Source organism: Engystomops pustulosus, chromosome 5, assembly GCF_040894005.1.
Source record: "Engystomops pustulosus chromosome 5, aEngPut4.maternal, whole genome shotgun sequence".
Taxonomy (NCBI): domain Eukaryota; kingdom Metazoa; phylum Chordata; class Amphibia; order Anura; family Leptodactylidae; genus Engystomops; species Engystomops pustulosus.
Window position 1 is genome coordinate 161,504,948 of NC_092415.1, and position 14,445 is coordinate 161,519,392.

The 14,445-nt window shown below is 41.2% G+C and overlaps 1 protein-coding gene across 1 annotated transcript in view; it reads left to right on the forward strand.

Moving 5' to 3' along the window:
- Nucleotides 1–3,281: 3,281 nt before the first annotated feature.
- Nucleotides 3,282–14,445, forward strand: part of THRB (thyroid hormone receptor beta) — a 203,488-nt gene continuing 192,324 nt past the window's right edge. Inside the window, exon 1 of the mRNA XM_072153623.1 lies at nucleotides 3,282–3,428. The gene's annotated coding sequence lies outside the window, so the exon portion shown is untranslated. The remainder of the gene's footprint in view (nucleotides 3,429–14,445) is intronic.

The following is a 14,445-nucleotide window of genomic DNA, read 5'->3' on the forward strand; positions in this document are numbered from 1 at the left end:
GGTTGTCTCCCCCATAAGAAGGTTAGTCATTGATCAGAAACAGGTACCTTCAGGGCCGGATTAAGGTTGGGGGGTACCCCTGGGCACAAAATCTGGTGGAGGCCCCACTGATTGTAGCATACATACACGCAGTGCCTGATTATCATTGGCCCTATTGGAGCTGGCTGGCCGCCTGCCCATTCCTGTGTCCCCTGCTGGATCCTTGAGCCTTAGAAAAAGCTTGTTCCCTATGTCCTGTGCGTTTATATTGATTTCCCGTTGTGACCTCGATTCCGGTCCTGACTTTGCTCCTGTGCTGCCTGTTCTGACCTTTTTCTACGTCCCTGACTCTGATCCCAAGGTGCCTGTCCTGACCTCCTGCCTGTCCCCGACTCTGTCTCTGCCTCATGATTCTGGACCTCACCTTGGCCACCACCGCAGACAGAGTCCTGCCTGTGGAGCGACCGGGTGGTACCACAGCAAGTCCAACCCGATTTGCGGCAGGCTCTGATGAAAACCGAGTAACACCTAGACTCCGCTCCCGGGTGTCGGCTCACCTCATCGTACGCTGCCTGCACTGCCATAGACAGAACATACACAGCCATGTGACCACCCAAATCGCCCACACTTGATGGGGGCCCCTTTAAGTGAAAAGTGGGGGAGGGCTCTGGGGTAGGCACCCGGGAACCCACCCCATACTCCCGCCCTGGGTAACTCTATCAGGTACAGGAAGCTTCTCCTGGTCATGACTTCATGCAAAATTTCAACTTCGACTTCAACTCTTTGCAGCAAATGCCCCAGTCACAGTATCATGTTCCCTGGATAAAAACACAATTTAAATAATATATATGTTCCTCAGTGTACAACTTACCACGCTGTGCCGCTACAAAGAAAATACCTCTCTTTTAAGATATTTCCACAACATGGCCACCACTTTGAAAGCTCCCTTATTGGATGAAGGGAAGGTTTGTACAGTAGGAAGGTGGCCATGTAGCATATCAAAGAAGATCACAATTGCCTCATAAATTGATTGTTGCAATGAAATTTGCAATATCAGAAGTTAGAAAATACGAAAAAATTGCAACAACAACCAGGTATGTTCCCTGTGATGCCCAGCTATTTGGCGTGTCTGATGTGTTGTCCATGGTACTGAACGCAGATCTGCAGGGATGAATCCAGTTGTCATCAACCCAGCTTAGAATTACCCCCCCGCCCCGGTTAATTTATGAACAGGTCCTCCATACATAGCACACACTAATTTATTTGCAGCCACCCAATGTATTTTATTATAAACAGCCCACCATATACAACTCCCCAATTGGTTTATATACAGCTCTGCCTATGTATACTACACTCTCCCCTAATTTAATTGCAGTTAGGCTACATTCACAAGAAGGTGTGCACGCCATACCATAGAACAGCGGGCACTGCTCACCCCTGCCCTCTCCATAGAGAAACACTGCGCCATATTACGGGGAAAGATAGGACATGTGCTATCTTTCCCCCGGGTACGGAACGGTTAGGTGCTGCATGTGTGCTGCACCATCCTGTTCTCTATGGCCCAGTTCGGCCATTGCGGGCCAATGGGGGACGTATAAACGGCGTATATATGTCGGCCGTATATACGTCCCCCAACGGCCATGTGAATGTAGCCTAAATCATATACAACTTACCCTAACTTATTTATTTTAATGCATTACAGCTCCTGCAATACCCTGTCCAATACTAAAATAATAAAAGTTTCTTACCTCCACAGCACTGACTACATCTTCCTTCTGCAAGAGATCAGGGCTTCTCTGAAAGTATGTTGCGGGTATGGTAACGTTATTGTGCCCCCTTGTCATCGAGAGGGTGCAGAGATTTCTCTTTTAAAAATGCATATGAAACTGATTCTTTTTCTAACAGTACAGACCTGCCAAAAGCTTTGGGCTGCTGCCGTCATGGCCCATATTGTAATCTGCCATTGAGTAAACCAAACAATCCAAATACCTTATTTATATAGTTGATTAGAGTATTTAGTTTGAGTATTTAGCTTTAGTATTGAGTTTAAAATAAATCTACCTTTGCTTTGCTTTTATGCATTATGAACCAAATATACCTTGAGAATGCTGTAGCTACACTGACGCAGAAACATATCTTGTTTAATCACTGAACTGAGTGGATTTGCTAAAAAAAAAACAATAATACAATTATGATAATGAGGCTCTGTCACTCCTGTGGCTGCTCTGGCACTTCTCCTCACCTTGCCCTGCATCGCTCCAGCCTTGTCCTGCCCAGCATAAGCTGAGAATACGTCATCACTGTGTTGTCCCTGACAGGCAGAAGTAATCAATCGCTGCACCATGTCATCCAGCTCAGGTTGAGTAGTCCTGTCTGGGCAGTTCAGGAAGCTCCATGTAATGTGTTAGCCGGTATCCACCCAGCTTTTCCATGGTCCTGAATTTTATATTTGTTTTTTTAAACAAAACCGCTTGGACCAGGGATTAAACAAGATATGTTTATGCATCGTGTAGCTACAGCATTCTCAAGGTATGTTTGGTTCACAATGCATGAAAACAAATGGTAGATTTCCTTTAAAGGGGGTTTTCCATTAATATGGGTAAAAAGGAAAGGTTCATACCTCGTTCTGGAAGTTTGAGTGGTCATGGAACTCACTTCATCCAATGACTGGCCCTCTCGGACATGGGATATCACTTCCGTTTCCACAGGACCTGGTCCTAGCAGGCCAATCATGACCCAAGCCCCCACCCCCTGAACTTCCTGTCAGGCACAGGGGTTTGAAACCAGAAGCACTGAAGAAAAATGGAAACAAGGAACCAAAGCAGGATAAGCAGGTGTGATTTTTTTCATAGAAAACTTCTTTAATTCATGTATAAAATTCATTTGGGAAAAAAACCCATTTTTTTATGAATGGTTATATTCTGTCATCACCAGTAACTTCTGTCACCTTCCATCCATGTGTGGAGGGGTGTACAGGTCTATTTATTTGGAGGCTGAGTTTTCATTTTTATTGGTTGTCATGTGGAGAATTTGGGCAGGAAGAAAGTAAGTGCAAAACTTTTCTGCTCCCAGCAAAACGGATGATAAATCTGTGAGGTGAGAATCTTGTCTGTATCAGATGTATGGAGAGAATAGGACCTGTCATACCCCTCATACAGACCTGTCTGTGTGTAGTAGAGGACCCTCCCCACGTCAGGGCTGTGTGTGTGTGACACATGGATGGAGCTAATCCTCTGAGCTGCTGTACAGTCTGTGTATGATGTGAAGCAGAGGCTGCAGCACCCTCCTCCTCCTCCTCCTCCTCACTCTCCCGCCCTCCCTATCCTTGTTCGTCCTCCCCAGGCAGGGTCATTTCAGGACGAGCCCAGCGCCCTGCTGCAGAATCAGCTGTGGAGCTTTCCTGCTGCTGCTGCCTGTGCTGCCGCTCGTCCAGTGCATCTGACTGTCAGGTGAGAGCTTTCCCCTCTAATACAGGACACCATTTCTCCTCCTCGTCCCCTGCTCCGAGGCTGGGACAGGCGGGCTGTGCAATGCTCCCTCTGGATGTGCTTGTCATAGTTTCATTATGTCTGGGCTGCTCCGGTTGATTGTTAATATATGCATAGAAATAATTAATAGGTCGTGCATGTCAGTCAAGTGGTGAAGGGGACAGGAGAAGCTGCTGACAGCTGACGTGGGCTGCTGAGACTTGTAGTGCACTTCTCCGTGGACTCCTGTGGGGTACTGAATACCGGGTGACTTATGTAAGGGAGGTTCACATATTTATGAACTTTGCCCCACATTACAGTTTTGGGGTGCAATGCTTATTACTACTGCTTGTAGGCCTGTTCTGTGCTTATTCATTTACATTATATTTACATCGGTGAATATACACTAATCTCTCCTTTTCAAAAGTCACAATTTGAGCTTCTTATTATAAAGGTCTTGTTTTTTATTTTTTTGGGGAAAATTAAGCATCATTTGGGGACATGTATATCTGTGTACAGTGCTGTGGTATATGTAGTTGCTATACAGGCCTATAAATATACAACCCAGCTCCTTCTACTCTATAAAGTCAGCATTGGCCTATTTTGTATATTCTTGTATCAGTTGACATGGATATTGTATGCCTTTATCCCAATGGTCATACATTGTTGCAGGCCACTATGAGTGATGTGCCGCCTATGGTGACAGGTCTGACGTCTCGCTACTAATGTCATAAAATAGAGATTATCCGCTTGAGGTGATCTCAGCAGACATAGATGGGGCCAGTCATAAGGTCAGTGGTAAATAAGAAACAGTCAGCATGCTGTAGAGTGGGTCAGGTATTGCTTTCTAGGCACCCCGTGTAGGTTCCCCTGCTGGTCCTGATGGGGTGAACAGTTCAGTGATGCCAGAAAGGATTATGTTCGGATTATCTGAAAGAGAGAGTTGTTATGTGGTTTTTTTTTCTGTTTTTTTATTATTATTATTCGCCTGAAGAATACAGCGTGTTCTCTCAGCTGAAGAGATTCCTGCATTCTTGATGAAAACATTGGAGGAAGACAGGTCAGATGGAAGAGTGTGCCAGGCAGTCTTTTATTGCAGACATTTTCGTGTAAACTAACCCAGTTCTTCCCGTGTCCACCCTCCCGCTCCCTCCCTTCATGGGCATTTACAGACACTTGGGCGTTTGCCAACTGTGAAGTTCACAGACTGCGAGTGCTGCTACCTTGTCCTTGTTTGAAATGTCAGGCCTGCACGCTCTTAGATTATGCTCCCTGTTTGATTTACACTTAGCTGCTTACACGTCATTCGTGTTGCTATGATAATTCGCTAGTTTTTTTTAACTCCCTGTTCTCTCACAACATTAGTCAGACAAAAGCTCTGCCTTTTTTATAGCAGGCTTTTCAGGTCATCAATCTCATTAGGATTATCCAGTACTGTCGCTATGTTCCTGAACAGCAGGGCTGGAGAATTTCCCCACTCATGTGATCACTTGTGTTGCTCATTTCATTGCTGTTTAATTGCTGGCAAATGAATAGTAAGTTATTTTTAACAGCAACGCAGAGTCTGGCTCCTAGTTTTATTGTGGCAGAAAAAAAACTAAAAAAATTTGGCAATGTGAAAAAAAATGATTACACTTATGGCCTTATGGAGCTATTTTATATGTACCATTGCATTAGCAACCATTGCATAACATCTTCATAACCAAATCCAAATCTGGGCCAGAAAGTACAGGAAAGCCGCCTCTGGAAATGTAAATTGCCTGTGGTGCCTTAAGATCCTGCCAGCTGGATATAGGGTGCCTTTTACGACATAGTATTTTATGATGGTCTCCAGACTACGACTCACTTGCAGACTACAGTCTGTGGCCTGTTGACAAGCTGTCAGAGAAGCCGGCTGTCCTGACATATCAGAAGCAATCCCACAAGCGCATATGTCTGTATGTATGTATGTATATGTGTGTGTGTATATATATATATATATATATATATATCTCACAGATTTATCATGAGCGGAATTTGGAATTTCTGTTTTACTAGTTTCTGTGATTTGGAGAAAATCTTTCAGATGGGTCTGATGTTTAATATATAAGTTTGGGATTAGAAATGATTGATTCATCCATTCGGTTTGCAACCAGATGTTACTCTATCTTTCAAGAAAACTTCTTGTCAATTTTTACAATTTTGTTTTTCATGTTTTGTCAGTCCATCCTCAAAGTACAACTGTAAAATATAAAAGCTTTTTGTCTAACTCCGCACTAAGCAAAAATAAGCAATTCTGTAATTTACTCTAATAAGCTACCTTCAGGTGTTTAACAGCTAACAGAGGTTTTACCTTGCCTGCAAGGCTAATCTCCATTTGCCATGCTGTCTGTTAAGCATGGGAAACTGTATATAACAACTAGAGCTGACGGGAGGCTTGTTAGGAGGGGCTGTAGGACCTTTAGTGATGTCACAAGCATGTCATCACATGCATCAGGTCGTCCAATCACAAACATGCTGTCCTGTTTTGGCTTTGGTGTCCTGAGCTGATATCATTATAAATTCATGCATATTACTTGTAGATCTTACTATTTTTGAATATTGTTATATGCATTGAGTGATTTCCTGGCCCATACATCAAACATGAACCAAAGATATTATAGTAAAAGTGGCAGTCCTTGTAAAGTAGGTACCTTTTAGCATACTGTAGATAAAACATACAAATACACCCCTTTACCCGTTAGAGGACAAGTGTGTCCACTCCTCTTTTTACAGTCCTGTGTGTGGCTGTAAGATAACTGGCTGCAGAAGGGCACAAAAAAGATCCATCCTTACCTCTTATGAGATGTTTGTGTCCATTTCTTAACCCAACATGGTCTGCATAATATATTTGCTTTTACTGCTTATTTTATAGTAATGGTCTTCTGGAGACTAGAAGAAGCCTAAAAAAGTTTAGTTAATGTGCACTAAAATGTAGATAATGTGGTTTGTAGCTGCTTTGGTATACACTAGACCTCCGACTGCCTTACTGAACTGTTCTGAAGCCATTTCCCCCTCTAATGTTCCACAAATTGACATAATACTTTGGCAGCATGATGAAACACGGACATTCATAGTGCCCACAACAAAGGCATAAACAAATTTATTTAACAATATAACTGGTAACAATAAAAAGTAGAAGTAACCCTGTAAAGATAAGCCTTCTTAGGGCAACTGTGCATAACTTACAGTTACGGCAATGGGATTTACTCCTGCTGTAAAACCCGGTCATACCTCAAGTAACACTTAATGGACCTTCTCAGTGTAGAGTTATAAGGGAAAAATAATAGCTTGTATGTTTTGTGTGAAAATATGTAATCGTATGTACTTGAGTATAAGCTTATACTCGAGTCAATAAAAAAATTAACACTGTGCTCACTTTTCTGACATCCCACATAGGTCCTTCTCTGCGTCCAATGCTCCAGTGATGCCTCGGTTCCTTCGGATCCTCTTCGTGTTCTTCCGATCCTCTTCAGCTCTGCTTTGGGAAGTTCCACTCCTCTACGGGTACCCCCGCGATGCCGACGGCTCACAAACACTGACGTCAATAAGCAGCTGACATCATTTTGTGTGCCGGCCGAGCGCGAAGACATGAAGAGGAGCTGAACGTCCCAAAGAGGATCGGAAGAACCCAAAGATGATTGAAGGCCCCGAGGTGGAATCGAAAGCAGAAGAGGACCTATGGGGGATGTCCGAAAGGTGAGTACAGTGTTCAATTTTTATTTTATTACCATTGGGGCTGGCAGGCTATATACTACAGGGGGCTGGCAGGCTATATACTACAGGGGTCTGGTAGGCTATATACTACAGGGGGCTGGTAGGCTATATACTACAGGGGGCTGGCAGGCTATATACTACAGGGGGCTGGCAGGCTATATACTACAGGGGCTTGCAGGCTATATACTACAGGGGGCTGACTATATACTACAGGGGCATGGCAGGCTATATACTACACGGGCTGGCAGGCTATATACTACAGGGGCTGACAGGCTATATACTACAGGGGGATGACTGTATGCTACAGGGTCTGGCAGGCTATATACTACAGGGGGCTGGCAGGCTATATACTACAGGGGGCTGGCTGGCTATATACTGGGAGGCTGTGACCAATGCTTTTACCACCCTCGGCTTATACTCGAGTCAATAGGTTTCCCTAGTTTTTTGTGTTAAAATGGATACCTTGGCTTATACTCGTGTCGGCTTGTTCTCGAGTATATATACTTTTCCCCACTTTTGCAGAGATTTATCATGAGGGGAATGTTTACAGTCAGCCTGCTAGAATTCTTGAATCTGGGCCAATACTACACTTCTGGCTCTCCATTTATTATGCCTTCCCCCTACTGGAAAATACTGTAGGGATAAAGAGGAAGAGACGCCCATGGCGCCAATAGTGTAACACAGTTTAATATGTATAAATGGGTGACGTGCTGGTGCCGCTCACCTTCATGAGTTGTGCAGATCGTCACAAGTTGATTTTTTTGCTTAATAGGATCCACTTTGCTGCTGCGCCTCTGCAAGATCATTTCCAAAGATCTCGTCCGGAACTTCAAAAATTGGTATTTTGTTTGGCTGTAAGTAGGTGCTATGGTGGTATTTAAAAAAAGAATTTTTTTTAATTTACACAATTTAAAAATGAAAAGGAAACATAAAATAAAGCTATAAAAAAGGAAGAACCCCACATGGGCTTGAAACGCATTTTTCATAGCTTTATTTTATGTGTCCTTTCATTTTGCAAGTGCAGGGCTCTTACTCAGTGACTTAGCTTTTAAAAGCTAAGTCACTAAGGAAGAGCCCCGCACGGGCTTGAAACACATTTTTATAGCTTTATTTTATGTCTCCTTTTAATTTTTAAGTGTGTAAATAAAAAACTATTTTTTAAATACCACCAATTGTCCACCATGGATCCTTATGCAGCGCGCATTCCCCCTATTGGAATGAGATTGTGACACTTGTTCACAAATTGCATTTCTTGACAATGGCATATTTCCATATGATAGGCTTACCCTGCCCATATTTCCTCTTACAAAAGTGGAGCAAGTGGAATAAGAATGTCTATGTAAATAAGTCGTAAAAGTCATAACACCCGATTATGTAACATTTTGATGGCAGATTTCTGGCCGTGAAATAACAAAAAATTTGGACTGTTTTCTAGACCAATTTTTGCACTGGTTGTGTGCAAAAGAGGAGATACTGCAGCTTGTAACGTGGTTGGCTCATCACACCAGGAATACTAGAAGGAGCAGAGGGAAAGAGGCAAGGCTGACCATGTGTCACCACCTGGCCCACGTCTATGCCTGCACATAATATTTCTGGTCTTCTGTGTATTTTTCATAACTTCCGTGCCTCATTGGCCTCCTATCTCTTCATTTTGCTACCCTGCAGCAAATTGTTTTACTGACGTTCAGACTACATACCAGCCAATGTAATTCCACTTATTAAGGATTTCCTCTTCTTAAACTGGCTTTTGAACTTTTCACAAGTGAACAATGAGGGAGGTCTGTTGCAGGAAGACTCATGAATATGTAGATATAAACAAAGGATGATATTGGAAACAGTATGGCTTTCTTCTATAAACTAGACAAAATAAAGGAGTACATCAACTCCTACAGCAAGGACAGCTGGTTTATACAAGATATTTGTTTCTCCATTGCAGCTGATGGGGATGAATGATTTTACTTGCGTTATTAACATGAAACATATGATTTTTTTAGTGTTTGATTAATAACAGCCTGGTAATTATAACATAAACAAAAGAACAGCCGTCTGTGAAGGGATAGTGTAGTGAGTAGTTGATAGTAATACAGTTCATTCTTCTAAGAATGTCAAAACCGTGTTGTTTAATGTACTATAGCATTTGAAATAAAATTAACATACTTTATAAATAGTCCTTATTTAACCCTCAGCTGAACCACAACTTAAAGGAAACCTACCATCAGATGTCTACCTATTAATGTAGATCTAATGGTAAGTAGGTAGTAACTTGCTAAACCGTAATCTATCTTTACCTAATCCTAAAATACTTTCCAAACTAAAGTACACTTTATCTTTCTAGTTAATTACCCTAAAACTTCTACAGCAGGCTGGCTGCTCCAGAGCTCTGCATGTGCGCAGAAGCTCCAGCTTCAGAGCTGATGGGAGCACCATTACGCTGGTAGTGGTCCGGCTCTGCTATAGAGGTGTGAGGTGTATAGATGGGATTCCAGAGGCTACTGGGGCATGGAGTAGCCTTTGTTCCTGCTACCCTGAGAGGCTTGTCCATGCCCCAGTAGCTTCTGTCGATAATTAGAATGTTAGCTGGTAGTATTAAGTAAAAACAGATTAGGGCTTAGCATGTTACTTCCAACCTACTATGAGATCTACCTTAATAAGAAGATTTTTTATGGTTTCATTTAATCTTAGGTCATAGTGGCCAGTATATTACCCCATTATGACAAACAGTTACAGTGTAGTGCTTGCACTGGCTCAGGAACTAGCCTATGGGATCAGAGCAGGAGCCTGGCGCATTCTGATTGCCTTTTCGCTACAACACCTTTATGCTCCTATGGGTCATAAATTCACAACAAAAACAGCACCTCAGAGCAAAAGCCAAACTCTGGAGAAGAAACAAAAGTAGAGTTGTAGAATCCACTGGTTCTGATAAACATGAGCTGCTCACCACAATGCTGAGTGTGTTCTACAAACACAGGTTCCTCTGGAAAGATGATTCCTTCTACAGGAGTGCCTCCATCTCTGGCGCCCCACTCAGTCCTGCTCCTAACTCAGGAAAAGAAAGGAACCAAGACTAGTGCAATACTGATTGCTATAAAATGTCCCATCCATGTATACACACAAGCAATGTGGCTAATAGTCCTCAAGCCCTTGAGGGTAATAATAAAATGCCTTTCTTTTCCTGAGTATGGAGCAGGACTGAATAGGTCGCCAGAGACAAAGGAACTTCGGGAGAAGGCATCACATTTCCCGGGGGACCCATGTATGGAGAACACACTCAGAATTGCGTTGTGTAAGCTATTAGGTGATCGGAAACCAGTGGATTCCACAACTCTCCGCGCTCACCCCTCCTCCTCTCCAGCGCTCTTTGGACTTTTGGGCACAATTTTCCTGTTATGGCGTTCACCGCAGACAATAATAGTTTTTATATTTTGATCTGACATTTTGGGACACAGGGATACCATGATAACATGTTTATGATTTTGCTTCTTTGTTTTCATATGTGTTCCATGTAATGTGGGTGATTTAAATATTAATATTTTTAATTTTTTTCTTTATATTTTTCAAAACTGTTTTTGGATTTATTTTTCTACTATTATTTTAGCACTCCTAGGGCAATTTAACCATAGGGGGTCTGATCACAACTCACAACTGTATTGCAGTATATTGTAGATATACTGCTTTTATATCCCCTTTCTTTGTGCCACCAAGGGCTTTACCAGATTAGTGATTTAGAAGACCTACCCAGAGGACATGAAATCAATACAGATTGGAAAGGTCTAACACTCAAGACTTCCAATGATCAATTGATTTGCTCTTTTAAGGCAAAGTCAAGACATTTTAGTGAAATCCCAACAGTAAAGTAACATTTATATAGGACAGCTGTGTGATAACAGCAAATATATATGACATTAATTGATCACAACGGCACAAATGACCATTAAAAATCACAAGGTTGTTTAGAATAGCACCCATCAGACCTTCTGCAAATGTCACATATGTCATCTGTTACATTCAGCCACAAAATATACAGCTGGTTCCAGGTGTTGGCTCAAAGGCAACATAATAATAGCAGTTCCCTGTATATCCCAGCCTAAGCTTCATAAGCATTGAGCATGTTCATCCAGATCTCTATGGAATCCCAAGACCAGTAGATGCGGGCATGAGTCCAAACTTGCCCTGTGTCAGTGAGTGGCTTAACCCCATTTCACAACTGCTATTGAAAACTTTAAATACATAATTTAATGACACATGTTTATTATTGGTAAATTGTAAATGTGTGCATGATCCACACAACTGAATAAAAACTTTGAGTGATATTATTGAAAATTTGAAAAGCTTATGTACCACAGCAACACAGTAGCATCCGATTTACAGAAAGGGGTCATAAAGTGCTCAAACAACAGCGAATTAAAGTCACCAGCGTTCTTATGCCTCAATAACTACAGATCCAAGGCTTCATCAGCACAAGACTGTTTTCCAGGAGATTCATGGACTGGCTGGGTGGATGCATCCAAGACTTGTATCACTAAACCAGGGCAAAGAGGTGAATGGAGTGATGCAAGCACAATACCAGCTCTGGACTCTGGATTATATCAGCTGTAGGGTTTGCTTAGCCCTGTTGTTTCCAGTGAAGGGAAATATTAATGCTTTAGAATTGGAAAACATTTTGGACAATTGTATGCATCAAAGTTTGGTTTGGAACTAGACTGGTACACACAGAGCTCTAATCTCAACTCATCTAAGACATTTAGGATAATGCTGCAATAGAGATTGTGAGCATTTCACCCAACATCATCATCATACAAATGCCTCCAAATTCCACACAAAATCTCTTAGAAAGCCAGGGATGGGTTCGCTATTTTTAATGTCTATGGATATAGAATAGTATTTCATATAGGTTCCAGTAGGTTTGTGATTGTCCCAGTACTTTTGATGAACTATTGTAAAATGCAACATTTTTCTTACCAAATTAAAAGCTAGACTCATTTAAACACAGACAGTAAATACAATTTACTGATTCTGATGTCAGTGGAAAGGGTTATGCAGGGCCACCGGGTCTAACGCTATATGTTTATCAGATATGGTAGCTTTTAAAACTCTCTTATCATTTCACAGCACGCACACATTCATCACTAGTCACTGCATTTCATCAGAAAACAATACACTCCCTATGTATAAAGGCTTACAGAAAAGTAACTTTACAGTTTTCTTGTCTGTTGCTCTCGGTACAATCCAGGAAATAGTCACTTTAAAATAATAAAACACCTATTGGCAACAAAGAAAGGTGTAGAGAGTCATCTGAGGGCAGAATGTGATATACATTATATTCTGTCATTTTTTAACTCCATTTATATGATAAGGAAAGCTGTAGCTCTGTTCATATACCACCAATACGTAGCTATAGATGTAAAGTGATTACGAAATTCACCAACCTTTGCCCAAGAGCCATAAAGGTCACAGCCATATAAGTTTGGTAGTTTTATCATGTGTACATACAGTATAGGTCATTCACACAGGCATTTCAAGATAGATGGTCTCCAACAGAATATTACAGGTGGGAGATATGCATTATTAGTAAGCAAATTATTAATAATTTATACTAATCTATAGTTAAGTAATGTTAAAAGATTATTTTTCTAAATTTATTCTGTAGCACTTTTCCTATAAATGTTTGTGAGGAAAAAGGGAACCTGTCAACAGATTTTACCCCTTTCTCCAGGCCCTTAATCTCCAGGCCCTTTTTCGTTTTTGTGTTTCCATTTTTCACTCCCAATCTTCAAAAATCTATAACTTTTTTATTTTTTCATGTAAAGAGCTGCGGGTTGTCTTGTTTTCTGCGTAAATGTACTTTTTAGTGATGGTATTTAACATTTTATGCTGTGTATTGGAAAGTGGGGAAAAATTTCATATGCAGTGACATTGGGGAGAATAATGGGCCATTTTCTTATGGGCTTAGTTTTTACAGCTTTTACTGTGTGCCCCACATGAACAATCTCCTTTAATCTTTAGGTCAGTGGGATTACGGGGATACTACATTTATATAGGTTGTATTGTGTTTTAATACATTTAAAAAAAAAAATTAAAACCTTCTATACAAAAAAGTCTTTGGGGCTTATTTACTAAGGGTCCACGGACCGAACTTTCGTTTGATATTCTGATGTTTTCGGGTTTCACACGGCTGGGACAGGTATTTAAGAGGGGATTGTGTTTCACACGATCTGATTTTGGTGTCGGCTTTCATGCGTCAGAAATCGGGGGACAGGCCGTCGGACTATCAGACAGATTCGGACTGAGCGCAGGATTTAACTTCAAAATTGTGTCGCAAGACATGCACTCACATACACCGGGAAGAAGAAGGTGAACTCCGGCACCCTGATCGGGGAAACAACGCATGCAGGATATCGGTTGCACGATCTTAGTGAATCGTGCCAGAGTTCATCATCGTCGAACATTGCGAATCGGGGATCGCCCCAGGGACAGTTAAGTAAATGTGCCCCTTTGTTTCAAATCTTCTGCCGCTAATAACTTTTTCATACTTGAGCTTTACAGAGCTGTGTGAGGTGTAATTTTTATTTTTTGCGTCATGAGCTGATGTTTTCTTTGCTACCATTTTAGAGACTGTATGACCTTTTTATCACTTTTTATAAAAGATTTTATGTGTTGCAAAATGGCAAAAAGTGGCATTTTGGACATTTGGGCACTATTTTCTGGGTTCAACGCCGAGAATAACTCTTATTATATTTTTATAGATGTGACATTTTAGGATGCAATACCTTACATGTTTTAGAATTTTACTGTCCATTTTTATATCAGTTCTGGGGAAAGGAGGGTGATTTGAATTTTATTTTTTTCTTAAAAATTGTCATTTTTTAAAAATTCTTTTTTCAGACCTCCTACGTTGTCTGATCCTAACAAATACTGCCATACTGCCTTTCATGGAGGGTATGAAATGTCCTTTCTAGAATTCATACTATTATGTGAATTCTCTCTGGTTTACAATAAAAAAAATGCTTCTTAAGTCACATTTTCTTGAGATCAGTCACTTTTAGGGTCTAAAGTGGGGACATAACTTCAGATGCTGCTATTTTCAGGTCTATAGTAGTTTGAATCAATTTGGTGCCATATTAAAGATAAAAATCTCATAATCTATAGCTCAAAGAACTATAATCCTGATGCCATTTGAACGATGAGATTCTTGTCAGTAATCAGATACCAACTTTTAAAAGCAGGAGATGGTATAGAACCAACGGTTTGGCATCTCCCTTCAGCT